The sequence below is a fragment of the Belonocnema kinseyi genome, chromosome 5 (genome assembly GCF_010883055.1).
Source record: "Belonocnema kinseyi isolate 2016_QV_RU_SX_M_011 chromosome 5, B_treatae_v1, whole genome shotgun sequence".
Taxonomy (NCBI): domain Eukaryota; kingdom Metazoa; phylum Arthropoda; class Insecta; order Hymenoptera; family Cynipidae; genus Belonocnema; species Belonocnema kinseyi.
Genome location: NC_046661.1, coordinates 42,199,315 through 42,217,691, shown reverse-complemented (window position 1 = coordinate 42,217,691; position 18,377 = coordinate 42,199,315). Strand labels below are relative to the sequence as shown.

Below are 18,377 nucleotides of genomic sequence, written 5' to 3'. Positions count from 1 at the left end.
TGTATCGACCTAAAAGGAGATTATGTTGAAAAATAAAACCGACTTTGGCCAAAAAAACGTCTCCGTGTTACATTTTTCAGGGATTTATCAGACTGCCTAGTAAAAGAACCGAACGCTAGAGTACGACACAAGCCTATGCATTAATGTCTCTGTTTAATATTTGAAAGTACATTGTTTAAACCAAAATAAACTTTTAAAAAAATTGTATAACAAAATTGCACAAGGACGCTTATAAAAGAATTATCTTCCTCTAAAAATGTTTAAAAAAAACAAATACTCAAGAAAATCAATATGCGAAAAATAATTGCACAAAACGTGTTAAAATAAGAGTAATATGTTTCCAAACAACACTGTAAAACGGCCCATTAGAGAAAGATATATAACAATTGAAAAAAGAGGGTGAAAAAAGGAGGAGATATCCAAACCACCTCTCTCTTACTTCGTTATTTTTTATTCGTCTTTTTTCATACTAACAGGATCAAAAATTTTCGTCGCCTTTCAGGCGTCCACTTCAGGCAATATTTAATGGGAAACTAATAGGGAATATGTATATGTTATGTTAATATATAAAAAGCAGAATTGAATTTGAAGTTAATTATTAAGGAATTATTAACACAGTTTAAATTTTTCTCTATAATGTGTCTGAGAATTGATTGTATGTATTTAAAAAAGGGGCTGCTTATAATCTTAAATTTTAATTAAAATCTCAATAAAATAATCTTCAGAGTTCATTTGACAGTTAATCGGTTATAAATATCTGATGAAATCAAAATCAAGAAAGCTTCAATTTAAATTTATAATAAAAACTTATCTATTTGTATTTTTCCCTAAAATCCAGTAAAAGATGTAATTTCTTCTATCCAAAATTATTCTTAATCAGATTGAAAGAAATTTCTTCTGAATATATCCACTGATTTTAAAACACGACTTTCTGGTTCAAGGACATAACGCATACAGACACAGAGTCACCATAAATTAAAAAAAAAACAGAGACAACAGATTCATAGAAAAGAGATTGTAAAAGTGCGTATTAAAGAAATACCTAAAGGACTGTATGTAAAATATTTTCACAAATTTATAAAGTAAATTGCTCAACCCTTTTAACATCTATCGTTTCAGTACTATCGTTTTTAAGAATATTTTATTATTTTTCATTTTCAAGTAAACATTGAGTAAATTTATTTTAAATCAGAGTCTTCAGAAAAATTAAAGGTAATTTTGATTATTATGATTTATTCATACATGAAACAAATCTCTGGCAACCAAGTGTTTAGCTAGTTTTCTATGGGGAACATAAATCTTTTTAAGCGTTCTTGTACATATATGTTGCACAATTTGTTTGTTAAGCTTATGTTGGTTTAAAAAATTCACTAAAATAATCATGTTCAAACTTGTTAAATTTTGCATGATTTTAAATTGAATACATTCCGTAATAGGAAATATTAAAGTATAACCATTGTACACTAGGGTGGTCCAAAAAAGTAAAAGTTCGAATTTTGTTTAGACAAATGGTCCATTTTTTTAGGTTCCTGAAAAAATAAAATGTTTTTTTTTCTTTTAAAAACGTTTAGGGGTTGGGCCTACCCCCTCAATTTTCTTATGGGAATTCTTCCTCAATCTTATTGGAGAATCGAAGAACTGGACGCAACCCCGAAACGTTGTTCAAAAAAATCTGCCCGCTTTGCAGGCACATTCTCATCGCGCGCTGCGCGTGCGGCTTGCTTCGCTCGCATGGTTGCGCGCGCGTGGGGCGCGCAACTATTGGTTCTCGGGCTTCGCGCTCGATAATGTATTTAATTCGCGCTACACGCTCGGTCTTTGTATATTGTATATTCTATTGTATATTCTTGGAAAATAAATTGATGGTAAATGTAACTTATTTAGTTGTTGTGACTACAATTACTATCCTCACTAATATAACCTTCGTAGGGGGACTAACGGCGACTTGTTGAGGTACAAAACTGGTTAGTTATTGTTATCATCGAAGTAGCTGTTGTAGCTAATACCAACTCTACTGATAAGGAGCTTCTTGTTGCAGCTAACCATTTTTTCAGTGATAGATTAATTTTTTCAAAAGTTATTTTGGAAACAGACAGACAGACATACAGACAGATACATTCGTTAAAACGACAACCGATCATTTTCCGATGGTTCAAGTGACCAAAAATTAAAATAGCGCATATTAGGATACCGGAATTTATTTTAAGGAAAACTAATTTACCGAATGATTAATTGATCGAAAATCATTTTAAGGAGTGATTAATTGATTCAAAATTATTTCAACGAATGTAGAATTATTCAAAAATAATTTTAGCGAAGATTCATTTTTCCGAAAGTCCATTTTACTGAAATTTTAAATTTCAGAACGCCTAGTTTTGCAAAGATTTAGTTTACCCAAAAATCAGTTTAGCGATAGGTGAGTTATCCAAAAATCATTTAACCGAAAGTTCAAGTATCCGAAATTTTTTAAATTGTTTATTTACATTCAGATAGATGTTCACTAACAAATAAAACATGTATAATGTGTAATCAAGTTGATTGAAGGGATAAAAACAGTGAAAATTTAACAAAATGAGTAACAAAAACTTTATATAGTTGATATACATTAGTTTACGTTAAAGAAAAATGGCCAATTCAGTTAAAGGTTACGCGCTGAGGAAGAAAAAATAAAGGTTAGTATTATTATTAGGGAATTATTAGGGAATAATAATAATACTAAACTTTATTTTTTCTTCCTCGATGCGTAACCTTTAACTCAATTGAAGGCCCGGATAGAATAACGATTTGAGCGCACGAGCCGGGCGGACTAGCCCTTGAAAGTATGCAAACGCCGCTGGGCGCGGAGCGTCACTCGTACGGTTTTCCCTGCAAAAGTAAATTACCCATTTTTTCAAACATTTTGTTATTATCAACACAAATAAATTACAAAATTTAAATAAAACCAGTCAAGACGTAGAACATTCATATTAATCAATGTATCGTATATATAAGGGTATTTAAAGCATTGTTTTGATGTTACTCTAACCTTACTCCGAGCTTTTTGGGAATATTAGTTGTAACGTGGCAAAAATATTACATTATATTAGTCCCCCACGATTTTTCATCTCGAGAACGTCTACGTCCTTTTTCTTTATTTTCTTTAGACATTTCCACTTTCAGCAACAAAGCATTGAAACACTAATTTTTTAAAGCAATCACCGCTTTTACTCAGTTTCAAATTTACTATAATAGTTTCTATGCTCTTATTCGTATATTCGTACTAATGAAACGTAAGCAAAACAAAAAACTGCGTTAACCCAAACGAAGCCGGTACTATAACTCTCCATACTTTTGAAAATACGGTATGGAAATTCTTTCTACCTTGCAGACGTATACTTTGAATCATTATGAACAACTTCCTCGCTGGAAGTTTATTGCAAGAATGATATTTGTTAATGTTTTTTTAATTCGAAAAGTTTGCTCCTTGTTCAGCGGCGATTGCATGCGTTCAGGGGCTAGTCCGCCCGGCTCGGGCGCTCAAGTCGTTATTCTATTCGGGCCTTCAATTGGACATGTTTCTTTAACGTAAGTTAATGTATATCAACTATATAAGGTTTTTGTCACTCATTTTGTTGAATTTTCACTGTTTTTACCCATTCAATCTACTTAATTACGCATTATACATGTTTTATTTGTTATTAAACATTTATCGGAATGTAAATAAACAATTTTTAAATTTTCGGATATTTGAATATTCGGTTAGATGTTTTTCGGATAACTCACCTACCGCTTAACTGATTTTTCGATCAACTGAACCTTCGCAAAATTAGGCCTTCTGAAATTTGATCTTTCTGTAAAATGGACTTTCGGAAAAATGAATCTTCGCTAAAGCTATTTCCAAATAATTTAACATTCGTTGAAATGGTTTTTGGTCAATTAATTATTAGGCGAATTAGTTTTCCTTAAAATAAATTTCGGTATCCTCATATTCGCTATTTTAATTCTCGGTCATTTGAACCATCGGAAAAATGACCGGCTGTCCATTAAAACCTATTTTTCGGATTCAGGGGGTCTCAAAACGTGGACACTTGACAAAAAATGGTGGGGGGGGGGGTCAAATTTTACACAAATACCTTCTCTGATGAGAATGACAAAACAAAAAGCATTTTATTTTTTTCGGGAACCACAAAATATAAGCCATTTTCCAGAAGAAATTCGAAATTTCGCTTATTTGGATCACCCTAGCGTACAATAGTAACTACTTCGGAATATGAAAATTTAGTACGGTTGATTGAATTTATGGTTAATTTTTGTTTCTTTAAATGTAACTTTTGCCTGCAATAAGGCAGAAAAGTGCAGTTTTTTTGAATAATTGAAATTACTTCGACTGTGTAACTGAAATAGATTAGTGATTGGACCTTGTGTATTTAGAAGACGATGCAATTTATATGCAAGCGATTTGTAATTTAATTCAATTAAACTCTCAAATGTAATTCAATTACATTGGAGTGAAAAACATGTAATTCGTCGCATGGATTTGAAATGTTTTGTGTCTAGCTCTAACTCCGATACTGACCATATTTAAAGTGTTTTTAGAAATAAAGTAAGCTATTATTATTAAGCTGAGGTTTTCGAATCGGGGGCTAAGCGCGCACCTCGCATAGGCGTTATAGGAGAAAAAAGTTAAAGAAGTGCGCCTCACGGTGAAAAAAAGCGGTAATCGTGATGAAAAAGTTTACATCTTTGCAAGAATTAATAAACAGTATTTCTTTGATGAGAAAATAAATGTTTTTATAAAATTACATTTTGTTTGAGAAATCCAAAGGTGCGTGCTTAGCCCCAAGTCGGAAAGCGATGGACTGTGCGTTGACGCTTAGCCCCACGCCTATTCTCGGACGTCTTTGAAGTTAGCGTCGATTTTATAAAATGTGAAATAAACTTTTGATCATAGACAATTGCGTCTATGAACAAAATTCATGTTGAAATATCACTTCTTTAAGCTGTATCAGTGCTTTTTTCATAACTTAATTTTGTTACGAAAAGTTGACGATGGAAAAACTGCGGGTTAAGCTCCCGTCTCCCGTAGATCTTCGTGGACTAACTTAAACTGCTTAATTCACATCAAAAATCAATACGAACAATTAACTAGTTAGTTCTTGTTATTCAGAAAAAGTGATTTTTTTCCTCGAAAAAATGTTTAAGCAAACGGAAATTGAACAAAAAACATGTTTAAATATCGAAAAATGTCAACTGAGGAAAATCTAATGAAATTTGTTTAATCATTTATAAAAAACTACACTTCTATGCCTTATTCCGTTCAAAAAATACATTCAATGAAAATAAAAATAAAAATAAATTGATCCTTGCTAATTTTTAATTTAGACTAATTGATTAATGTTATTTAAAGAAGGTGTAAATTATGTCCAAAAAAATCGTTCACACAAATGTAAACTGTTTAAAAGAATATAAATTATTTAAACAATGATGGGTAATTGGTAAAAATACCACACATAACAGAATTCTGTGAAGTTTGTTGAAAAATTTGAAAAAATGCACGTTGTGCCCTATGTGAGTCAAAACTTACATTAAATAATAAAAAATTATCTAAACAATTAGCAATAAACCAAGTATTGTTTTAAAAAATTATATTTAATATAAAATACATGGAACTTTTTACTTTGACCATTAAAAATTATCTTTGATAAAAAAATTCACAGAAGTAATATTTGCGACTAATATACCGTAAAATACTTGAAACTCGTTGAGAGGGTGGGATCACAATAAAAAACCAATGCATGCGTTTTTACAAAAGAAATTCAAATTATCGCTTTTTTTGGGCGACCCTATTATACCCTTTCAAAATTAAATTTACATAGTGGCAGTACTGAGTATTTAAGACTATACTTTACCAAATATTAGAATTAAAAATTCTCCAATTTTAAACTCAAATGATATAAACAAATCGAATGCATATTGAATTGAATTTGTGGACTAGATTGTGCTTTTGTCAATCTGTGTGTTTATGCACAGACATACTCAGCGCCTCGAGCTTTCGGTGCTTGAAAGAAGGATAAACACTGAAAATATCTTTTCGGCTTACCGGAAACGCTTGCAGCGAAATTTTTTGAATGTGAAATTCTAGACAGCATAAACTTAAGGGATCTTCGATTTACACGCCACAGCTTTCATATAGATAAACTCTGCCTATAGCTTGTTGTATAAACTATTTCGAAGGGTTTGAAAAGAGCATTACTGTAACAGATGATTTTGAATTAAATGTTGATGAATTACTTTACTCCTCTTAGTTTAGTTTTGCCCATTCTTGAAGAAAATCACTTAAATGTAAAGGATTGTATTATAGACTCGGGTTTCTTGTCCCAGATAAAAACTATCATACATTGTACATTCTTAAATTTTTATCTGAAATTATATCATTTCTTTTATATAATGATGTTTAAAATGTTACATGTTTAAATGTTAAATGGACAGGAAAAATGGAAAATTTGTCAGGGAATCTGGAAGATTAAGATTTGCGGCCATCCTGATATAATATTCTAGTCAGTAATTTATTAGCTTATCTTTCTTCTTCTTTTGCAGTTGCTATCTCCCGACTTTTACCATTTTAGTTACATTTTTATTATTTGGTTAAAAACTCGCCTTTTTGTTTTGAAAATTGAACTATTTTGGTAGGAAATTATCTTTTGCTGAATATTAATATGTTCATGTTGGAAATTAAACTGAAATATTTTTTGATTGAAAATTCGTCTGGTTGGTTCAAAAATTCGTCTGCTTTAGTAAGGATTTAATTTAATCTGTTTTAAAAATAATTTTTAGGTTTCAGTATCCACTATTACATTGTTCGTTCTTCCATACAAAATAAAAAGATACATAAGTCTAATGTGACTCGAACTAGAAAAATCGTAAAAAAATGTTTGCCCAAAGTGTTCAAATATCAAATAAAATTTTGAATAATTAAAATACGCGTTTTGGGTAAAATAATGTGCTTCTTCATATTTTGCAATAAAATATTAATTTTTTAAACAATGTAATTATAGATTACTGAAAATAATACTAAACAATTCATGATTTTAAGTAAAAAATATTAAAAAGCGTTTTTTTTTATAAGAAAATAGCCCGTCGCTACCCCGGTGGCAGCGGGAGTGCGCGCCCCTGATTAAAGGATGATGTTCCTATGTGAGGAGAAATAAGATAATACATGTATTAAAATAAATAGACTGCCAAGAATAGTCAAGATATTTCTTACGATTTTTTGCAGGTATTCCCTAGTCGTTTAAAAGGGTTGGGAAAGTTTCTACGTGTCACGATTTGTCAGATCCACAATTACTCGAGCATCTTTTTCCAATACTCTTTTTTGCGTTTGATTTAATTTTCATAAACTTGCTATCCGACGACAGTCTCGGATAGTATTTTATCTTATACAAATCGTTATTTTAGGCAGTCGTTCTCGACTACCGTTCGTTTCGTCCCGGGTTCACTTGTGTCAGCTCGTCAGTGTAGTTGACCACAAGTAAACCCCTACCACAGACACGCCTTAGGTTTTTATTTAATTCTCTGGCCACCCATACGACCAGTATTCGCGTCAAACGGTGCTGAACTTCTATGATCAGAAATCGTAGCATACTGGCAGGTTGACACAAGGAGAACCTGTAGAACAGTGTATGTTTTCCGTGGCTGTGCTGAGTCCTTACACCCAGAAAAAAGAACCTTACATTTGACTGAAAATCAAGTTAAATCTACCGATCTTCCTAGTCCGTATATGGACAACATGACAGTTCAGTAAACGTTACAATTATAGGCAAATAAGTATGACTATCAATCATGGTTACTAGTACCGATTCTCAAGTGGTGCTGACCTGGGGATCAGTAAATTTTACCGATCCAGTCGCTATTATTTACAGTTCCTGGATACTGCAATTACGAATTATCATGTAATATTAACGAATAATATAAATAGATCTGAATTATGTTATCGGCGTAGACTTAAGACAGCACTATAAATTGTGAAAAAGTATAGCTTAAAAATAATTAATAAATAAGTGTACGGTTATTTCTTATAAATGCTTTCGGATATACTTATAAATAATCGTTATTTGTAAGTTATGATCCTTATAATACAATTAAAATTTCGCACGCAATGGGGGGGATTCAAATGCATAAACCTAAGCACGCAAGTCAACAGTCTTAACCACTACATCCCTTCGTTGCGAAGTGGGAATATGTAGTAATGTGACGACTGTTACAGAAATGTCAAAAAAGAATGTTTTTTAGGTGATGCAATCCATTCATTGCAGATTGCGTCGTGAATTCACCCAGTGCTCCACGCGGATAGGTTGCGTTGCGACTTTAGGGGCGAGTTAAGTAAACCGATCGGATCGGTAGCATGTACCAATCTTTCGGTAATGTCCACTGCACTACTATTGTAATCTCGGTTCAGTGGATTTGACATTTTGTTCAGTATGTAATACGAGGGAGTAGATTTTTATTTTACTGAAGGATAACCGTTGAATTAACCTTAATTTCATTGTGATATAAACGAAATGCTAAGTGATTTTGACATTTTCACCCCCTTATTAATAGCAGTTTATACTGTTACATACGGTTACAAGAAACCCTTTACAATTCTTGATAAGTAAATATTACATTTCTTTTTTCTGCGTGTACATATTAGCGCTAACTGGCGCCCTTGGCGCACATTTACTGGTACTTCCTAACCAAAACTTTGTCCCAGGAAAATGCAAGCTTGAGGGGCCTGGTCTAAAACTCTAAAACATACGTAAGAGCAAGCGATTCTTTTCGTTTGTACATTCGCTCCGCACTCGGTTACTTTTACAACGCAAAAAAGACACAAAGTTCTCTAGGTTCTTTTTCATTTGTATGCTGATGACGTGTTGCATGCCTTATATAACTTTTAGGTCACGCACAGTGCTTTGCTTATCCTTTTTTGTTGTATTTTTCAACTTTTTCGACTTTCATCACTTATAAACAATCGTTTTCGCAATATATATTGATAATTAATAATTTGTATTAACAAACATGCAGCTTTCGCCTACGAATTGTTACGTAACCATAACTAATAAATAATATTAATAATGACGACATGAAATTGTACTTTAAAATAAGTAATAAGGTACCAGGGGGCTGGAGCCTGTCTTTGGGCCGGCTTCCGACACACACCTGAGGAATCATCAGGCGATCTTGAGCGGTCTTTCTGTTTGAGGAGCCAGGGTTTGGTGCTTTTCGGCAGGCAGCCTTGTCTGTTGATTTTCACACCTTGAGTTTCGGCCCGCAACTTACCTGTCTCGTTCTTTTCAGAACGGACCAATACATAACTGAGGGTGCAACGCTCGTCTATCACTCTCAACTCCATTTCTTGCAATTAAACTCTGTGATTACTATGTAATAAATATCATTCAATTCAGCTTCCATTCTTTGCTTTGTCTTGTCCTCGTCGCAAATTCATTACGGATAAAATCGAGGATTCTAGGGAACAATTGGTCTATTTAATGTTAATCATGATGTAACAGAATGCGTCGATACCAAAAACTCATTTTTCATAAAAATGTGACTTATGAATCTTTTTAGTTTGGACGGCTGAGTTGAAATTTCGTCTTTTTAATTGAAAATTCGTCGGCTTTGTTTGAAAGTTTGACTATTTGGTTGAGAATGATTCCTTTTTAATAAAAAATTTAACTATTGGGGTAAAAATTTAACTACTTTTTAAATCTTTATTTTACTGGTTAGAGCTTCATGTCTTCTGTTGAAAATACAACTATTTTATCCAAAATTCTTTGTTTGGTTTGTTTAAAAATAATTTTTTTATCTGAAAATATAAATTTTCCGTTATGGTTAAAAATTGATCTTTTTTAGTTGAAAATTCGTCTTTTTGGTAGAAAAGTAATCTTCTTGGTTTCAAATTTTATCTTTTTTGTTTGGAAATGCAACGGTTTGATTAAAAAAACAACTTTTTTCTTCTAAAATTGATAATTACCGGTTAAAAATTCAACTTTTCTACAGAAAACTCGTATTTGGACTTGAAAGTTCAACGATTAAGATCAAGTATTTTTTCTTTCTTGACTAAAACAAACAAGCAAAACAATTTTTATAAATGTTTTTTTTACATACTCTTCAGAGAATGTATTTAAAAAGTCGAACAATTTATCTAATGACTTTTTTCATAAAATAAAAAATTATGAAAGTTATAGCATTTACAAAATTCCAAAAAACACACGAAAATGAACCTTTGAAGCCAATTAACGGACGATATGAAAAAATGGAAAGAGAAGAAAAAATTTTATTTCTAAATGCCGTAGGAGATTGTCAAAAGAACTTTTTGAATTTTCTTAATAAATCAAAAAATAAATTTTGGTGGCATAAAAAATAATGGAAAATCCAAAAGTTGCATTTTTTCATGCAACTTAACCAAATTTTTTAAAAATAATGCGCATTTTTTGAAACGGAACAATAAAATTTTGTCTGTTTTAATACCAATGCAAGTTACGAATTATAATAATATACATTTATGGGAATGATATAAAATTTCAGGGATAAACTCGAGTGTGAAGTACAAGATACGTGATGAGAACGTGTTCGTTAAAGCCGAAGGAGCTTTTACAAAAGAGAATTTACAATCAATGAAAATATATTTGAATTTAGTTGAAACTTTAACTTTCAGCTTCAGAATTCTTGAATTTGTTTAAAAAATTCGTTTTTTCTATAGAAAATGAAACTTTCTGTTTAAACTTTAATCTTTTTCAGTTAAAAATCTTACTGTTTGGTTGAGAGTTTTTGAATTTGGTTAAAAATTTGGTTTTTTTTGCAGCACAAAATTAAGTTTTTGGTTTGAAAATTCATCTTTTTTGTTAAAAATTGAACAATAAAAGAAAAATATATATTTTTAGTTAAAAGTAATTAAAGTATCAAAAGAAAAAAAGAAATTTGTAACTATTCAATGTTTAATCAAAAAAGATGACGGGCCCCTGAATATGTATTCCTGCAGTGTGTTTCCTTCCTTTTCGTTTTCTAGTGTCTCTCTTTCTCTTCCTAGTGTATCGCGATGGTGGATACTGTGTAGCTGTGGCGGACTGACATGAGGGCGCAGCCGGGATTTCCAGGCTGCGCCCCCCTTGGTTGGCGCCCCCTGAGCCATGCCAAGGCGCCCCAAAAGGATTATTTCGTTTAAACAAATAAATAGATGTTAGATTTCAATGGAAAGAGTGAAAAGAATATACAATAATAACCACGCTTTAAACTTGTACTCCTATAAGTAATACTAGTATAGTAAAGTGTCCTTCAATTTCTTTCTACCCAAATTATTCCTAAGAAATTCTCTAATGCGTGTTTTGGATTATATTAAAGAAAATATTTTTAAAGTAAATAATAAATTATTCATATTAAAATAGTAAAAGTGAAAGGAATATTCTTGTTATCAACCACATCACGGAATTTTAAATGCATTTGTTTCCGATGCTATCCAAAATATATTTATTGATTGAAAATGCATAGGACACCTAAATGTATTTTTTATGGGCGCCCGCTAATATATTGATTTTTACATATGTTAACTTTTGGTGGCACCTTTACATACCTTGAGGGATTTTCCAGTTCAACTTATTTATGTAAAAGGTATGACTCCATTTTCGCTTACAAATATAAAAAGAGGACAACTTATTTAATTTATTATAAAATCTTCACTAATTTTTGGCTATATTTAATTATTTTACTCTCTGTTAAGTTTAAACTCAATTTTTATATTAAAATGACTACTTATTAGTCGAAATTTTCTCTAAAACAAGTTACTAATTTACACATTTCAAGAGTTCGGATCAAAGGATATATTTCATTATTTTGAAAAAAGGAACAATATTACTATATTTTGCTATACTTCACTATCATAATTGTTATTTTATAATAATTTTCGCATTTTTCGTAATTTTTAATGTTTTGATTATGCATTACTTATTTAAATCAAGGCTTAAATCTTCGCAGCAAAAATACTTGAAAACTTGCAGTCTATGGTATGACAAGTTTTTCATTCTTAAAAAATAATAAGAAATACGAAAAAAAATTAAAAATTGGTTGAACCCTGAGACGAAAAACAATCTGCCCGCTGCGTGGACACATTCTGATCGATTTCAAGTTGCAACGCGTCTAGGGTGCGCGACTTCCGGTTCTTGCACTTCGCGCTCGATAATGTATTCACTTCACGCTGCATGCTCGGTGTTTGTGCTTCCCAACATTTGTGCACAAACTTTTCAAAATTAAAGGTCAAAGCATCGACAAAACTGTAAGTTGGTGATTGCTAATTATCTTTTGTTAAAGCTCCATCGGCTTTAACGAACACATTCTCATCGCGTATCTGGTGCTTCACCCTTGATTTTGTCCAAAATGCTTTAAATTTTATTCTCAGCTACCCTGAAAAGTGTATCGTTTTAATCAATTTATATTATTACAATTCATTATATGCATGGGTATTGAAACAGACATATTTTCATTGTCTTGTTTTTATAATTTAAAGAGTTTGCCTTCTATAAATATACTTGTTTGTTAATAAAAAATGTAATTTTTTATTTGCAATTATTTTATTAAAGATTAAAACGAAGCTTAAAATAAAAACAAGGCCGCCAGCGTTCGACTCGGCCGAAACAATAGACCCCCCAACGGCTGGGTTTAGGGGGCTGGATGGGAACCCTGTGGTATCTTTTACCTGAAAATTCCACTATTTTGTTGAACATTTCGTCTTTTTTGCATCGAAAATCCATGTTTTTTGGTTGAAATAAATACATTCGAATATAAGATTATATTATTAACTTTATTAAAGATTCCCGAGTCGAAATTTAGGCCCTACTTTGAAGTCGTAACTCCTACCTTTGTGGGGACTGGAAGCTGTAAACTAGGTTCTAAATAAGCAGCGATTTCAATGTAATTTAGACCCTACTTTGACGCTAAAAGTATCCGAAATCAGCTGTTTTTCCACGTTTAGCGTCAAAGTAGGGTCTGTATTTAAGATGAATTAGACCCTCTTTTAAAGCTAAAACTACTACAGTAGGACTTGTGGCATCAAAGCAGCTTCTCTATAATTTTACACCAATATGGATGAATAAAAACAAGTTTTGTTATTTATCAGAAAAAATAAAACAATATCTGTGATATAAATATCAAGAATATTCGCAGTTATTTTTTAGACATAATATTAATAGACTTTTTTGATAATGCGGCTAAAGCAAAGTGCACTGAAAAATTCGCAAGTACTAAGAAACGAACCCGAGATCGCACGCACGCACTGAGTATTTACCAATTGCCTATCGCCCTAACCGATACAGCTAACGTAACGCGTTAGGATATCTTCAATACAAATCATTAGCACTTGTCCAATAGTTGAAGGTCCAAAATCTTTTTAAATCCAAGATAATTAATTAAATAAATACTCTTTGTTTAACTTTTCGTGTATTTAAATATTTGAAACGATTTTTTAAGAGTTCAATATACATTCACAGCAAATAAAACTGTTCAAAATGATATCGAAATCAATATCATTTTCATATACTGCAACAAAAATGATATTGAATTCAAGAGCGTTTTGATTGGCCGGAGTAAATGGCCGACTTTTGAAATCATAATGATCTGATACGGGATCATATATGAACTCAAATCAAGATGGCTGGCGTTCTTAGAGTACTTTAGCTCATATGTAAGATTTTTATGGATCTAATCGTGCAGTGTACTTGAAATGTTAAAAAAAAACTAAATCATTTGTTCTTAGCGATAGAAAATATTTTATTCTTATAATTTCTTGATATTCTCAATCACCTACGTGACTGTTTAATACACAAGCTTTAATTATTATTGATAAAAATGTTTATAATTACTTATTATTCGACAATATTTAGTAATTTTCCATGATCAATATCATTCTCATACAAATTTTCAGCATTTTCAGTTAAGAGAAAATATTTTAATATGATTAATCACTGCAAAGAAGTATTGATTTATATATAAATAATTAATGACAATTAGGTTAAATCTTAAATTACATTTTTTGTTAATTAAGTGTGCATTCAGTTAATAAGATGACCAATGAGGTCAATTAACCTAAGTAAAAAATAATTTCTACTTTATTTTCACGAATTCTGAACATTGTAGGCTCAAAAGATTCAATGTAGGGTCATTATTGAGGTTGAGGTTAAACAGCGTCAAAGTAGGGTCTTGATTTATAAAAATGTAGGCTCTAAAGATTCAAAGTAGCTTCAGAGAGGTGTTACAGCTTCAAAGTAGGCTCTAATGTTTCATTTTCTAGGAGTTAAAAGTTTAAGGCAGGGGATATAAGTTTAAATAGCGTCAAAGCAGGTTCTAATAAGGACCTGCAACTTCAAAGTAGGGTCTAAATTTCGACTCGGGTTCAATGTTAAAAATTTTACAAAATTAAAATGCTGGCTTTTGAATATTAATGGTCAGGCAGAATGAAAGTTTGGTCCGGTAATTGAGGAAAGAATCAGGGAATTTTGAATATCAAGTTTTTTCGCCATCCTAATAAGTAGATAGGTCAGTAGTCGATACATTTATAGGTCGCAGGAAGCATAAGGCCCAATTTATGAGAATGATTGGTATGGGATGAGAATACAAATAGTCGGTAGAAGGTATGGGCGATTCTTGAGAATATAGTACTAATTTTTTTTTATAAGCTGATATTTCATGTCTGCAATGCCTTAAAACACAGTTTATCCTATAATTTGACCTGTCTTCCTCGAGAATGAAAAATTTCCAGGAACTCTATTTGAATTTAGGATTCTTATCACGCTTCGGTTATTTTGGCAGGAAGTCTGACGGATGTGATTTCCGTGACAGAGTAGAGCACGAGTCTTCTCCTGGTGTCTCCTGACGCACATAAGCAAATGAAACATGAAAGTCGGTTAAGCTGACATATGAAGAGGATCGCGTAAATGGCCGAGCAGTGAAAGATTATTATTGTCGAGTGGTCTCATTTCTTGGGTGGCCTGCAGTCTGCATACAAACCTGCCTGAAACTTTAGACAAATTACTACTATTATCAAAGATTTACACATAGCATCATACAACAACGAAAGTTACTTTCAACTTTCGATAATTTGAACACACGAAATTGCGACAAATCAGTACCAATTTTTTTAATGTGTTACTTCAAAAAGGAACAAAAGCAGTAGAAAAGTTGAGTTTTAGTCGAAATTTTTGCAAGTACTTATACAATTTATTTTTTCAATAAGCAACACTTAAATAGGACAAAAGCAAAAAAGAAACTTTAAAATACATCCTATTTCAGCAATGGGTTTTTAAGGAAAAGTACTAAAAAAATTCACAATTCATATCGAAAAAAATTAAAAGTTATTCTTATCTATAAAAATCTTTTTAGGATAAAAATTCTAGTAAACTCACACTTAATTCTTTAGAAAATTTCAGAAGTGCTTTTTCTTCGGCAGTAATTTTACCGTCATTACTTAGATATGCACTTGTAAAAAGAGTTTGAAAAAATAAAGTGGAACTTCTCCAGCAGTCCTAAAAGAACTTTTCCTCGGCAGGATTGTTTTTTAATTTTTTTGCGACATAAATTTGGACTTGTCAAAAATTCCAAAAAATGAGTTTATTTTTTTTTAGTACTGATACTTTATGCATATATAGGGCATGTTTGAGTATTTCCATTTATCAAAATAAGCCAGGTAAAATTTAAATTTCCATCTTAAATCGCTGTTTCAAAAGTAAACAATAAAGATTCTATTTCATAGTTTTTAAAATTATCCTTCCCGGAGGACTTTCAAGATATAACATTTATTTCTCAAGAAACCGACAAGATCATTCGCTGAAAAGTATTTTTGCAGTCCTTATTGAAAAAAATCCTTTTTCTTACTCATACTAATCACAGGATATCTACCTGACTGGGAGACCCGGGAAAGACAGCCCTAATTTTGCACTCGATTGCATTAAAATTCATTTTAAAAGCCTTTTGATATTTTATTGCACTTACTTTTTTAAATCAGAAAACAAGCAATGCATTGATTAAATTTTGAAGTCTCTAAACTCTTTAAAATCTTGAAATCTTGAGATGGTAATAAAGCACTCTTAGTGCCGCATTATGTCCTTAGATGTATTTCGTTCTCGCATGCGTTGGACAACTAGATAGTATGCTCGGGGTGTGCATGGCACGCCCTGCAGCTATCATCGGGAATGTCTTGGCTCAAAATGTGGCGACGGTATGTTAAGGTGTAAGTGACACCATATTGGCATGCCAAAATAAAACCCTTCGTACCAGACTTTAATCCGGGCGATTTAAGGAAAGCAAACGTTAGCTCACACGACATTGACTGATCCTCCACATTTCTGTGGAAGATACCGTGCATCCTCTTATCGAGAAGCTGTTCACGCAAGAGTGAGTACTCGAGATAGATAAGATTTGATGCATTTTGCTCACCCCTAATACTGAAGTCAAGTCCGAGTGTTTCAGCATCCTCCTCCGCCGCTTTGTACAGAAACGCACCTTTGCCCACTTCTTCGTGATTCCTGGCCATTTTAAGAAGAGGGTCTCTTCCATTTGCAACTCTATGTGCTGTACCTAGAATAATCTTGTTGTGAAGACATTCAAGACTCAATATTCCGCGACCACCTTGACGGCGTGAGATGTACAGTCGCGGAACGGAAGACTTAAGATGCATGCTTTTGTTCATGTGCATAACCTTTCTTGTCCCGATATCAAGGGATCTGAGCTCATTCTTCGTCCATGGAACTACTCCAAATGAATAGAGTACTACCGGGACGGCAAGCATGTTCGTTGCAGATACTTTGTTCCTCGCCTACAGTTCGGAAGACCAAATCTGTCGGATGAGACTTTTATATCTGCTTCGGAGAGTATCCTTTATAGATGTCACATCCTGAATGCGGCTCTGTGGCACGCCCAGGTATGTATAAGTCTCTACAGCGCAAAGGTGTCGTATAGCGCTTCTATCAAAGAGCTCAGGATATTCAGGGATGCCATTGAGTTTTCCTCGCTTCAAATAAACCTTGGTGCATTTCTCTAACCCAAATTCCATTCCAATTTCCTTAGTATATCGTTCGACAGTCCCTAGAGCTAGATGTAGTTGCTCTTTGTTTTTAGCATAGATCTTAAGATCGTCCATGTAAAATACATGAGTGATCTTGTACTTTCGATCTGCAGGTTTGCCGCATAAGTACCCATCGGAATGGCGAAGTGCTAGAGGTAGTGGCAATAATGTAAGGCAAAAGAGGAGTGGGCTCATGGTGTCGCCCTGAAAGACACCCCTCTGAAAGGTGACCTTGTTAGTTGTCACACGATTTTTTCCAGATGAGATAGTAAATCTGGTTTTCCAAAGCGGCATCAATCTCTCTATGCACCTAACTATTTGCGGATGAAGCTTTAAGATTTCCAAAAGACAGATCATAAGTCTATGGGAGGTCGAATCGAAAGCTTTCCGATAATCAATCCAGGCTATCGATAGGTCACTCTGGTAGAATGCTGCATCTTTACAGACACATCTATCGATGAGCAGGTTCTCGCGACATCCGGCTACGCCTTTCTCTGAGTCACGTTGTTCATACATTTCTTGCCACACAGGTTCAATTGCCCGAACAATCCTATCATTTAGGATAGCTGTGAATATCTTATAAAATGTGTTCAGACAAGTTATTGCCCTGTAATTCTTCGGGTCAGCTAAGTTGCCTATTTTCGGCAGGAGTATTATGCGCCCTTCCACCGACCACTCCGGAATCGGCTCTTCTGACTTCAAATATGAGGTGAAAATACGGGCCAAATGCTGATGGGTTGAAGAAAACTTCTTCCACCAGAAGGTTTTGATACAATCTGGTCCCGGTGCGGAATAGTTCTTCATCCCTCTTAATACTTTTCTCACCTCCTCGGTAGTGGTGGGTGGGCATTCTTTATCAGGTTTTATGAAGGCAATACATAACTTCTGGAAGCTATTTATATTTTCTGAGTCTTCGTCCAGTCTATGCTGCACTTCGTAGACTTCTCTCCAAAATACTTCGACCTTCTCTGGTTTGGGTGGGTGTTCGACAGTAACCGGAGGGTCTTGGAAGAGTCGAGATGGGTCAAAGAGAAACTGTTGTTTTTCTTTGACCCACCTCTCCCTCCGCTCTAGACTTCTCTTAGCGTCAGATAGTATCCGTATTCTCTCAACAATATGCTGCCTGATGGTCAGTAGCTTTGACTTCTTAAGTGTGTGATAACGGGTCCGGAGTTCGCGTGCAAACTTTCGAACCTTGGCGGTAAAATTCCTGCCAAATATATATATATTTAAAAATTTGTCATAAGGACAACCGCAGGATTTCGCCGGGAGCGGGTGCTAATCTGAAAAATTGCACCCGCTTCCAGCGAAATCG

At 33.2% G+C, this 18,377-nt stretch overlaps 1 protein-coding gene across 1 annotated transcript in view; it reads left to right on the top strand.

The window, feature by feature from the left end:
* Positions 1-18,377, top strand: part of LOC117173134 (fat-like cadherin-related tumor suppressor homolog) — a 982,814-nt gene that overhangs the window by 797,215 nt on the left and 167,222 nt on the right. The window lies entirely within an intron of this gene.